The 12556-nt window shown below is 44.4% G+C and overlaps 1 protein-coding gene across 3 annotated transcripts in view; it reads right to left on the bottom strand.

Annotated features, from left to right (window-relative positions):
- DISP1 (dispatched RND transporter family member 1) overlaps positions 1–2358 on the bottom strand; it is a 164663-nt gene extending 162305 nt beyond the window's left edge. The window contains exon 1 of one of the 3 annotated variants that reach the window (XM_074949211.1): positions 2256–2358. The gene's annotated coding sequence lies outside the window, so the exon portion shown is untranslated. Of the gene's footprint in view, positions 1–2173 lie in introns of all 3 variants that reach the window. The other 2 variants (XM_074949210.1, XM_074949213.1) reach the window with 2 other exon arrangements.
- Between the last annotated feature and the right edge of the window lie 10198 nt (positions 2359–12556).

Here is a 12556-nt window from a genome sequence, read left to right on the forward strand (position 1 = left end):
GTGAACTGAAAAATTCCATTTATTGAGTTTACAAATATTTGCACTGTAAAAATAATCAAAAATAATATAAAGTGAGCACTGTACACTTTGTATTCTGTGTTATAACTGAAATCAATTATTTCTGAAAATGTAGAAAAACATCCAAAAATATTTAATAAATTTCAATTGGTATTCTATTGTTTAACAGTGTAATTAATCGTGATTTTTTTTTAGTTAATTGCGTGAGTTAATTGCGATTGACAGCCCTAATTTAAAGTGAAGCATGTGTATGAGTACTGTAGTCCCATTGACAGCCCAGGTGCTTAGAGTGTTAGCATTTGCTGGCCTAGTGCTTGTAGGAGTATTTTTGCCATAACTAAAGATGTTAACCTGCTTTACAACTTGTATGTAGAACAGCAGCGCAGTGTTTCAGAGAAATATGACATATACCCAAAGGCTAATATAAGATTCCCCCCGCCCCCGCCAAGAGTCCAGGAACAATAGGAATCCTAGCACCCTTTCCCTTCCTCTTCTCAGCAGAGAAAGGAAGGGAGAACAGCTTGTTCTTTCCATCAGGACATCATCCTTTAACAGTGCCCCCACTCCAGCTTTCATATTTGCTCCTAACTAGCAGGTGCCTCAAGTTTTTCAAGCACTGCTTTTACATGAGAAGGATGTCATGAGAAACTATTACACAAGAGCAGAGATATGATGTGTCCCAAAATGAAGTAGCTTGCCAAATTGTACACAGTTTCTAATTCCTTCATGCAGCCTCTCAACCACATTGTGTCCTAGAATATAAACTGGTGGGAAAGGAGAGTAACATTTCAAAACATAACCAGCATCCAAAAGCATGTTCAAGTTTCATCAGATTTCAGAACTATCCACTTTAATATGAATATGAAAAAGACTAAATCCTTAATGTACACACATATTTAGGAATGAACGCAAAGATCACGCCATTTCTTATGCAAGGCTTTTTAGATAAGGGACAGAAGAAAGAACCAAGGCTATTCATTTAGCACTGCTTTAAATAGAATAATAATTGCTGTGTCCTATCTCAGACCCAGGTGATTGTCAGGTAAGTTTCCCCCCCTCCCCATCACCTGACAACCACTAAGTATTCAGTACTTTGCACATACACACTAGAGGTCTCCATCACTCCCATCAGTGACTAACTTGATGCTAGAATCACTGCAAAGATAGAAATATTACTTTTCCTACAGTGAGTTTTCCTACAGCAGTGGCAGCCCCAATTAAAGTATCAGAGGCATTGCTAATGTCTTCCTGAGCTAGAATTTCAACCTATTTGGGAAGAGGGATACAAAAGGAGGAGGAGACTAGGCAAGCGATGGGAAAATCTTATCAATGGGATACTATCCACAGAAAATCTGTCTCAGAAGTACTTCTAAATCCCTAACAAACCCAAGTACCCTAATGTTATTACTGTTGTTGAGATGGGGGAGAAAGGGAGAAGAGATCGGATAAGCCCAAGGCCACCCCTATTGCTACCCCAAGAGGCACTTGCACCTACACATGAAACAGATACTCCAGCGCACACACACAGTGAGGGAGCCATGAAGCCAACACAATACCACATATGCCGGTTTCAAGACACATCCACACACGTTGCTGACACGCCGTTACTACCAGAAACACCTGGGGTTGTGTCCCGGGGACAGTGCCGGGGGACGCTCTCAAACCCATCTCGGAGCCGGGCTGCCCGGCCACGGCACCGCCGCCCCCCAGACCGGCTGCCCCGACCAGGGCGGCGCAGGGACCGGAGCGGGGCACATCCCACAGCCGGGCAGCGAGTCACGAGCAGCGGAATAAAACTCCCCCCACCCCCACCCCCACCCCGAAACAGGAGCCGGCCCCCGCCGGGGGACCGGGCGGCTCGGTGAGGCCTACGCCGGGCAGGGCTCAGGGCCAGGGGCCAGCCCGAGCCCGACCCGCCGCGGGGCAGCCGGCTCGGGCAGCCCTGGCCCCACCACGCCGTGGAGGCGAGGGCAACCCCGCGAGACACCCCGCCGCGAGAGGAGCCCCCCGGGTGGGAGTGCGGGGGTGACCCCCCCACCGGGCAATGCAGCCGGGGGGGCGTCTCACTCTCAGCCCCGCAGGGCGGACCGGGGAGGGGTGCACCTGGCTTCTGCCCGGTGAGGGGGGGGGCGGGGTTCTCCTTTCTCTCTCTTACCCCCGCCCCACTCCGTTGTTGTCTCTGTGCGGCAGGAAGCGTGTGAACAGCCCCGCTAGCGTCCCCAGCGCGGCGCAGTTACCATGGGACGGGCGCCCGCTCTCTCTCCGGAAGCCACTGCCGGGAAGGGGCAGGGAGAGATGCGCGGCGAGCCGCCATCTTGAGTGTGGCGCGGCGGGGGCTTCTCGCCCCCGGGCTCTGGCGGGCGCGAAGGGGTTTGGTGGCGCAGCCCGCCCGCCGGTCCTGCTCGGGGAAGGGGCCGCGGAGCCGCCCCGAGGGCCCAGCAGCGCTGACTCACAGGCCCTGAGCTCCAGGCGCCCTGTCCGCCGGCCCGCGGGGGATGAGGAGCCCAAGGCCGCCAGGCTGCAACAAAGGGCCATTGGCTTATGCTTATGCTCAAATAAATTGGTTAGTCTCTAAAATGCCACTCGTATTCCTTTTCTTTCTGCGAATACAGACTAACAGGGCTGCTGTTCTGAAACATGTCAAGCACTAATTCATTTGAATCAGAGGGCAGAAACAGCTCAATCTGCATTTTAGCAAACACAAGCTGGAGAGAAGCCACCCCACAGAATTTTTTTCAGCTCCAGCCTCTGTCCTTACAGCTTGAATGAACTTTCCTTTGGAGGGTAATCTTCAGAAGGATCCATTTCAAAGGTTCACTGGACTATAAAAGAAAAAGGGCAAAGAGCCCCATGTTATCTTTTCACCTAAGATGACAAAGAAACTGAACACTTTAGTCTTTGAGGCGAGATCTTGACCATAGGGGCAGTCAGCTATCTTGCTGTAAGAAGTTTGTGGTAAAAAATCTTACCTGATACCTAGACAATACTTGTTAAAGTTTTAGCATCAGAAAATGTATTTTTACTTTTGTTTGTAACCCTTTCTAACTTAATTCCGTCTACGTGGTATCACTTAAAATCATATCTCCTTTTGTTAATAAACTTGCTTTACTTTTTTCTGAATGACCCCAGTGCTGTGTTTGAATGATAAGAACAGCCATACTGGGTCAGATCAAAGGTACATCAAGCCCAGTATCCTGTCATCTTACAGTGGCCAATGGCAGGTGCCCCAAAGGGAATGAACAGACAGGGTATCATCAAGTGATCCATGCCCTGTCACCCAATCCCAGCTTCTGGCAAACAGAGGCTACGGACACCATTTCTGCCCATCCTGGCTGATAGCCATTGATGGACCTATCTTCCCTGAATCCGTCCAGCTCCCTTTTGAAGCCTGTTATAGTATTGGCCTTCACAACACCCTCTGGCAAGGTGTTCCAGAAGTTGACAGTGCGTTGCGTGAAAAAACACTTTCTTGTGTTTTAAACCTGCTACCTTTCATTTGATGGCCCCTTGTTCTTGTATTATGAGGAGGAGTAAATAACACTTCCTTATTTACTTTATACCACTCATGATTTTATAGACCTCTATCATATCCCCCCTTAGTCACCTCTTTTCCAAGCTGAAAAGTCCCACTCTTATTAATCTCTCCTCGTACAAAAGCTGTTCTATACCCCTAATGATTTTTGTTGCCCTTTTCTGAACCTTTTCCAATTCCAATATATCTTTTTTGATGTGAGGCCACTTAAAATGATAAAGCTGGGCATTTTGTCTCTTCAGAGGACCAAATAAACTATTATTCCTCTGCATGGTCCAAGACAGGGCTGGAAACTGCAAACCACAGAGTTTTGTGAAAATGAAAGACTGGGGCACGTTGTGGTCCTCTTGCCAGGTGTAACAAAAGCTGGTGGATACTGGAGTGTGGCTGGAGTGTAACAAGGAGGCTGCTAGAATCAGAGTTGCTAAATCACAGCTGGTTAACACAGAGACACTCAGTGCTTGCTTGTCTACTGGTGTTCAGGCTGTGAGCTACAGCAGCAGAGCATTTATGGCACCCAGGGCTACAGGCAGTAACACAATCACTTACTGGGGTGGATTGCACCCCACAATGTGACTATACATATCCCTGCAACTAGAGACTCCGGAAACGAGTTTTTTTTAATCAGAGTTCTTTAATGATTAGTTTCCCCAAGAGCTCTTCCTTCTTGTTTGCTTTTTGAGTTTGAGCACTAGAGGAGAAGGAGATTAGGATTATCTGAAGGACAGCAGGGTAGTCCTCTGGTTAGAAGAGATAAGGAATCTGGACTCTCAAGTTCATTTACTCTGATCAGAGGGAAGTCAACTAAACTCTTTATGCTTCTGTTTCCCAAACAGTAAAATGGGGCCTCAAAGAAATCCTGTAAGGATTAATACATTCAACAAGCAGGTTTGCAAGGCTCTTTGAGATCCCTCAATGAAGGGTGCTACATATAGTATTGGTGATCTGTCCCACTGCCTCCCAACCACCCCCTCCTGGCCTGGGGTCACCCAACAGGCAGCCTGCCTCGCTTCCAAGGGACTTTTTAACAAATTCCACACCCTTTTTTCCACTCACCCCTTTCTTCGGGTCTGTGTTTATTCAGATAAAATATACTCAAATAAAATTCAAATAGCTGAAACACAATCCATTCATTTTATCTTCTTGTCAGATCACTCCCCAGCCTTTCCCACCTGTAGCCTCAGCCCCACATCCCAGGACTCTCTGCTGGAGCCTGATCACTCTTAGCAGTCTCTGATCATTGTACTCCCAGGCCTTCCCTGCTTTAGTAGGCTACTCCCAGACCCTACTTGGCTGAGTTCAGCTTCCTGGCCCAAACCCAGGCAGGGTTTCCCACTGGAGCCTCCTACTCACTAGGTTCTAGCCTCAAAACTCCACTGACATCAGGATCTTTGCTACAGGAGCCTCTCTCTTTCTTTGCAATTTCCTGCTGATTGATATAGGAAACCACCTGATCCAACCCAGGTGTGCCTTTTGAGTAGTCAGGGTTGGCTAGCCTCAGTACCTCCAGCCTTTAAGAGTTGAGCTACCCTGTTACAGTGTTGTTCAACAGTATTGTTGACTTTGCTGATGGTGTTTCTCTTCTTTGCACTCACTGACATACTACACTGATCAGTTATTTCAAGACTGCATGTGCCTGAGATAATTCAGTCTGGGTAACAAGTTTTTCATAGTGCTCACACTTACCGTAAAGATAGATAGCACTGGATATGTGTCGCCATGTCAAATTACAAAGAGCAGTGGACTTTGAGGGGTTTTAGACATTTCAAGTGAAATGGGAAGAGGGGTGTGGGGCTCTGTTCTTTAATGGCTTTTGGAGGCTGGTAATCGGGTTGTTATTCAAGAGGGTCTCTTTAGTTAGACAGCATCCCAGCAACACTAGGAAGGACAGCAACATTTACAGAAGTAATAATACTAGTTTCTAAACCAAGATAGTGTAAGTAGGACACCTAGGAGTACACTTATTTAGACTTGTGTCATGGAGCTAAACTGGTGATTTATGGGCTTAAATGGGTGAATAAACTAGAAGAAACCATTGCTATAATTTTCGGCAATAGACAGTTAAGTGCAGTGCAGTCCAAACTACATCTATCAAAAAGTAAGGCATGCAGGACATGATTTGTATGCTGAGCACGTAATTGACATTTTCTGTCATTTAATCTTAGGAGCAATTGCTGTAACCAGATGCCAGAGTTCAGTCAGTTATTGGTTATAGTCATGTAATTGTCTGACAGCTATACAAACAAAGATCTGGAAAAAGGTTTCTTTAGATTCTGGACTGCAAGTCTGAAACAAGAGCTGAATTTTCCTTGGCCAAAAGGCCAGCGTAAATCCAAAAATATTGTCAATTTATATTTTGAGATGCTGGAAAGAGAGATGGTGCAATTATGCAGCCCATAGAATACACAGAAGTGGATATGGTTTTCTTTAACTCTGTAAAGAACAAGTATTTCTGAGATACATGTTAGAGATAAACAGACATTTATAGCTATGTGTGGAATTAAAAGGGGGGAATTAGAGTCACATAAACCGAAGTTATACCACATCTGGTATTAAAATTATTGTTTTCAGTTTAAAGGTATTTGAAAAGTACGGCTACGTTTTTAAAAGAAAATATCTCAGGGGCGAGGAGGGCTCTGCACTGGGAACAGTAGGGAGCTGTTAGAGGAGTTGTTGCAAGGGGGAGAGAAATAGGCTGGGCTCCCCATGACCACTCCACCAACAACCATGCTGGAATGGTTCATGGTCCCAGTGGTCTAAACTTTTGGAGAGTCCACATAGGGCAGGAACTACTCCATCCTAGGGGGACGAGGAAACAGCAGGAAGAGAGAGACCCATACTGGGCTCCCCCCAGTCACCCCTCTTGGCCATTGTACATGGCTCCTGCAGCCCATCCCTCCAATTGGGGCACCACATGGGGTGAATACCCCCACACTCCTGGAAGGGGGAAGAAAGAGAGACAGATCAGTCTCCCGCATCCACCTCTGGACCCAGTACACCATCTCTGGGCTAACAGCCTTCTCTTGCTGCCTTCTAATGTGAGTACTGTAGCTAAACTTGTTCTGCAATACTGAAGATTCAGTGTGCATTACATGGGGGTTGTCTCATTGCACAGAATAGAATTTGTTTTAAAACTTTAATTAAAAAATACATAAAATTACAAACAAAAACTACACTAAAAGAACATGACTTAGACTGCAAAGTCAAACACTAAAAACGTTAAACAATGCCAGATTTGCAGTTGTCCATGCAACCTTAGTTCAGCCTCCTTGTACATATGCCTTATGACAAAGTCTTTAATTACATGGTCACATACTGTTTTTTTCTATAGGACCCCTCCTTCATTCAGTGCACACAATGGACACACAAGAGGGCAGAACTAAGGTTGCACTGACCTCTGTAAATCAGACTACATGTCCCAGACCTGAAGAAGAGCTCAGTGTAAGCTCAAAAGCATGTCTCTTGCTCACCAACAGAATTTGGTCCCATAAACGGTATTGCCTCAACCACCTTGTCTCTCTAATATCCATAAATCTGGCATTTCCAAATTCAGTGCTTGACTTTATAACAAAGTTCTTTTGACATTTTTTCTATGTTATATATTAGTAGACGGAATGCAGTATTGTTGTAGTCATGTCATTCCCAGCATATTAGAGAGACAAGGTGGGTGAGGTAATATCTTTTATTGGGCCAGATTCTGTTGGTGAGAGAGACATGCTTTTGAGCTACACAGAGTTCTTCTTCAGGTCTGGAAAAGGTACTAAAGCCATGTCTACCCTAGCGAGCTTACAGTGGCACAACTGTGATGCAACTGCGCTGCTGTAAGATCACTTGTGTAGCCGCTCTATGCCGATGGGAGAGAGCTTCTCCTATTGATATAGCGCTGTGCACACTACCACTTATGCCAGCGAAACTTATGGTTTTTTCATACCCTTGAGTGACATAAATTTTGCCGAAATAAGCGGTAGTGGAAACACAATCCAAGAGTGGCATGCTATACTATCTGTTCCGTCTTGTAGTTAGCTGTAAGTAGTTAGCACATATTCGTCACATATTCAGACGTCAAGAATTATAACATTCAAAAACCAGTCGGAGAACACTTCAGCCTCCCTGAACACTCAATTACAGACCTAAAAGTTGCAGTTATTCAACAAAAAAAACTTCAAAAACAGACTCCAATGAGAAACAGCAGAACTGGAATTAATCTGCAAACTGAATACTATTAAATTAGGCTTGAATAAAGACTGGGAGTGGATGAGTCATTACACAAACTAAAAACTGTTTCCCCATGCTAATTTTCTCCCTACTGTTACTCACACCTTCTTGTCAACTCTTTGAAATGGGCCATCCTGCTTATCACTATAAAAGTTTCTTTTTCTCCTGCTGATAATAGCCCACCTTAATCGATTGGTCTTATTAAGAGTTGGTATGGCAACTCCCATTTTTTCATGTTCTCTGTGTGTGTGTATATATATATATATATATATATATATCTTCCTAATGTATTTTCCACTGCATGCATCTGATGAAGTGGGCTTTAGCCCATGAAAGCTTATGGTCAAATAAATTTGTTAGTCTCTAAGGTGCCACAAGTACTCCTCATTCTTTCTGCTGATACAGTCTAACACGGCTACCACTCTGAAACCTGTCACATATTCTAAGGGACCATTCAAGGTGAAGTGGCCCAATAACATATGACTACAGAGGTGTTAATCATAGAATCACAGAATATCAGGGTTGGAAGGGACCTCAGGAGGTCATCTAGTCCAACCCCCAGCTCAAAGCAGGACCAATCCCCAACTAAATCATCCCAGCCAGGGCTTTGTCAAGCCTGACCTTAAAAACTTCTATGGAAGGAGATTCCACCACCTCCCTAAGTAACGCATTCCAGTGCTTCACCACCCTCCGAATGAAAAAGTTTTTCCTAATATCCAACCTAAACCTCCCCCACTGCAACTTGAGACCATTACTCCTTGTTCTGTCATCTGCTACCACTGAGAATGGTCTAGATCCATCCTCTTTGGAACCCCCTTTCAGGTAGTTGAAAGCAGCTATCAAATCCCCCCTCATTCTTCTCTTCCGCAGACAAAACAAACCCAGTTCCCTCAGCCTCTCCTCATAAGTCATGTGTTCCAGTCCCCTAATAATTTTTGTTGCCCTCCGCTGGACGTTTTCCAATTTTTCCACATCCTTCTTGTAGTGTGGGGTCCAAAACTGGACACAGTACTCCAGATGAGGCCGCGCCAATGTCGAATAGAGGGGAACGATCACGTCCCTCGATCTGCAGGCAATGCCGCTACTTAAACATCCCAAAATGCCATTGGCCTTCTTGGCAACAAGGACACACTGTTGACTCATATCCAGCTTCTCGTCCACTGTAACCCCTAGGTCCTTTTCTGCAGAACTGCTGCCGAGCCATTCGGTCCCTAGTCTGTTGGTGCATGGGATTCTTCCATCCTAAATGCAGAACTCAGCACTTTTCCTTGTTGAACCTCATCAGATTTCTTTTGGCCCAATCCTCTAATTTGTCTAGGTCCCTCTGTATCCTATCCCTACCCTCCAGCGTATCTACCTCTCCTCCCAGTTTCGTATCATCTGCAAACTTGCTGAGGGTGCAATCCACGCCATCCTCCAGATCATTAATGAAGATATTGAACAAAACCGGCCTGAGGACCGACCCTTGGGGCACCCCACTCGAGACCGGCTGCCAACTAGACATGGAGCCATTGATCACTACCCGTTGAGACCAACAATCTAGCCAGCTTTCTATCCACCTTCACCTACTGGGCCACTTCACCTTGAATGATCCCTTAGAATATACACGATCTGTTCCATCTTGTGTTTTAGCAGTGGGCATGACTACACTAGAGAGTTTACCGTATCATGCAGCTGCACCGCAGTATGCTCTCTGTAGCCGCTCTAAGCCAATGGGAGAGAGCTCTCCCATCGGCTTAATTAATCCACCGCCAATGAGCGGCAGTAGCTATGTCGGCTGGAGAAGCTCTCCCACCAACATAGTGCTGTCCACACTGGTGCTTAGGTCAGTGTAACATATGTCACTCAGGGGTTGGTTTATTCACACCCCGAGCAATATAAATTATGCCGACATAACTGTAGTGTAGACATAGCATCAGTATTTTTCCCAGACTTGAAAAATTGCTCTGTGTAGCTCGAAAGCTTGTCTTTCTCACCAACAGAAGTTGGTCCAATAAAATATATTAACTCACCCACCTTTTCTCATATATTCATAGAGTTTAATGCCAAAAGGAACCATCAGATCATCTAGCCTGACCTTCTGTACATAACAGGGTGTTAAATTTCACCCTGTTGCACCTGTTGTTGAGCCCAGTAACTTGTATTTGACATATTAGTCATTAAGTTAAGCAAATAAGACTTTGAATACACCCAGGAAGTAGAATTGCTGCAGAAGAAGGTTACATTTTAATGCAGTCACTTTTTGGGTGGAGCTACACTTGAAGAGTGTGGAGGTAAATTAGAAAAAGCAAGTGAATTTAGAAAGCCATTAATTTGAGGTGAATAAGGAGAATTCCAGTTCTGTCTGGTTCTACAGAAACTTTGCCCACCAAAGCTCCTCAGAAGGATAACCAGTTACATCACAGGAACAATATTTCATTGGCTAATTACAGCCAGAGGGTGGGACGCTGTTACTCTCAGATCTTCCTAGATGTCTCCAGCTTTTCTTACAGATTGGAGTCTGTTTCCCCTACCTATCACAATCATTTTAATAGATTATGTAATTCTCATTGCCCTTTCACTAAATTCAATGAAGTGTATCTAGTGAATATAACTTGGGCTTCAGTGTCTTTCTTTTGCTAACTCTTTGTGGCAGAACACGTCACATTTTTGGAAATTTAAACAGGTCTGTTAAGAAATATCTATCTCCTATCAGACAGTGCCATCTAGTGACTAGATGTAGAAACTGAGATACATATATTGTAACTAATGGAACTTTTTGGCAGATAAATAAGTAGTTTCAGGATAAATAAGTAACATTTTGGAAATTAATGAGTTTTACTAATTGAGTTTATCATTGTAAAGTAATAGCATTTTGGCAGACGCAAAAATGTTATGCTTGTGCATACAGTATATTGCTCGTATTGGGATTGTCAATGGGGAGTAACATTTACTTATTTAGATTTTTATGGCACTAATTTCTGACACTGACACTTTGCAATATTTGAAATCAATCAAATATATACGTCAATAATTTGCTTCTGGATCCACCATTATCAGTAGTTAAGCAACCTTTTCCATAGCAGTGGCAACAATCACTAAAGAAACCCACCACGTCAAGCCTGCCATCAAACTTCACCCTGAAGCCCCTGAAAAGATTGAGGTCATCAGGGTCAAAGTCTCAACCCAAGGCTTTATTGCACATATAGGCCCTAAACTAGTCTAGAAGAAGTTGATTATAAATGTTAAGTTCTTCAAAATGATCTCATTTCATCTGGCCATGCTCTGCCAGTCCCTCTTTCTGTGCTACTTCTGTTGTTGTGCCACACCTCAGGCTGCCCTTTTATGCCTGACACAAAATGCTACCATTCTCTCTTCATTCAAATCCCTCCATAACATACAATTCTTCCTCCATTCCCACCCCGTGCTAGCACACCTAACTTGTATGTGCTGCTACACACACAATACTTTTATCTTCCAGTTAAACCACTCCAATAAAATTCCCCTGGTGATCCAAGGGAATTGGTGTTGTTCTGCTTATCTATTTAGATGCTGATCTCCATAGGTAGGGACCATGTCATCCTGTGTCTTTTATGGCACCACACATGGAATAAGAATTTAACAAATAATATGCAACAATAAAGGGACATTATTTAAAAGCAACATTAAAGGGACATTATTTATCCTGTACCTTATGGTTGCATTCAGCATTAATCAATGGGAAAAGATGCTCCCCCTTTAGGCTCAAAGCTATTTGTGCTTTTTTCCCCTTTCTTTCTTCCCCATGTTCCTTTCTTGTTTCTCTCTGCACCTTAGCTGAATCTGTGTCTACACTACCACTTACGTCGCTCGGGGATATGAATAAGCCACCCTCTGAGCGACATAAGTTATACCACCTAAGCGCCGGTGTGGGCAGCACTATGTCAGCGGGAGAGCTTCTCCTGCAGACACAGCGACTGCCGCTCATTGGGGGTGGATTAATTAAGTTGACAAGAGAGAGCTCTCCCTTCAGCTTAGAGTGGCTACACTTGAGAGCTTGTAGCAGCACAGCTGCATCAGTGCAGCCATTGTGCTGCTGTAGTGCTTCAGTATAGCCACTCACTGCAGAGATGGGAGGGGTCTTCCCATTGCTGTAGTTAATCCACCTCCTCACAAGTCAGTAGCTACGTTGACAGAAGAATTCTCCTGCTGACCTAGTGCTGTCTACACAGGGTGGAGGGGGGAAGGAGGTTAGGTCAGCTTAACTTCGTCGCTCAGCAACTCCCAGCTCCTGTCCCCATCCCCAGTCCTATTTCATCCACTAAATGACCAGCAATAAAATAGTTCATGCTTCCATTAAAGTGTCCTTGGTGGACCTTAGCATTAACACTTCATCAAGATTACTTAGTGGGGAGAATCTAAAGATGTTCATACCTCCCAGCCTCATTGTTTCAAGCTGGCTGCAGACTCAGGAAGACAATACTACTTTGTTTACCCATGGTTATATTTAGAAAGAAGGTTCTCTCTCTGACCATAAGGCCTAGTAACTTCTTTTTTGTTTTAATTAAATCTTAAATTCCAAACGTTATATGGGTCCCATGTAGCCTGCAAACCAAGTGTTTGACACTGCTGACACAGAGGGAGAGTCCCTACCCTGAAGAGTTTGTAACCTTGATTAAGATACAAAACATGAATGTATTAAATAAATGAAGAGAAAGAGAGGATGAGGGTAAAAGTGAAAGGAACTCTTGGTTCCATCAGTAGCTTTGTGAACAATTAGATCATATTATAAGAAATAAACAAAAACCAAAATAGATTTCACTAATGGCTGCT

Source organism: Natator depressus, chromosome 3 (assembly GCF_965152275.1).
Source record: "Natator depressus isolate rNatDep1 chromosome 3, rNatDep2.hap1, whole genome shotgun sequence".
NCBI classification, from domain to species: Eukaryota; Metazoa; Chordata; order Testudines; family Cheloniidae; genus Natator; species Natator depressus.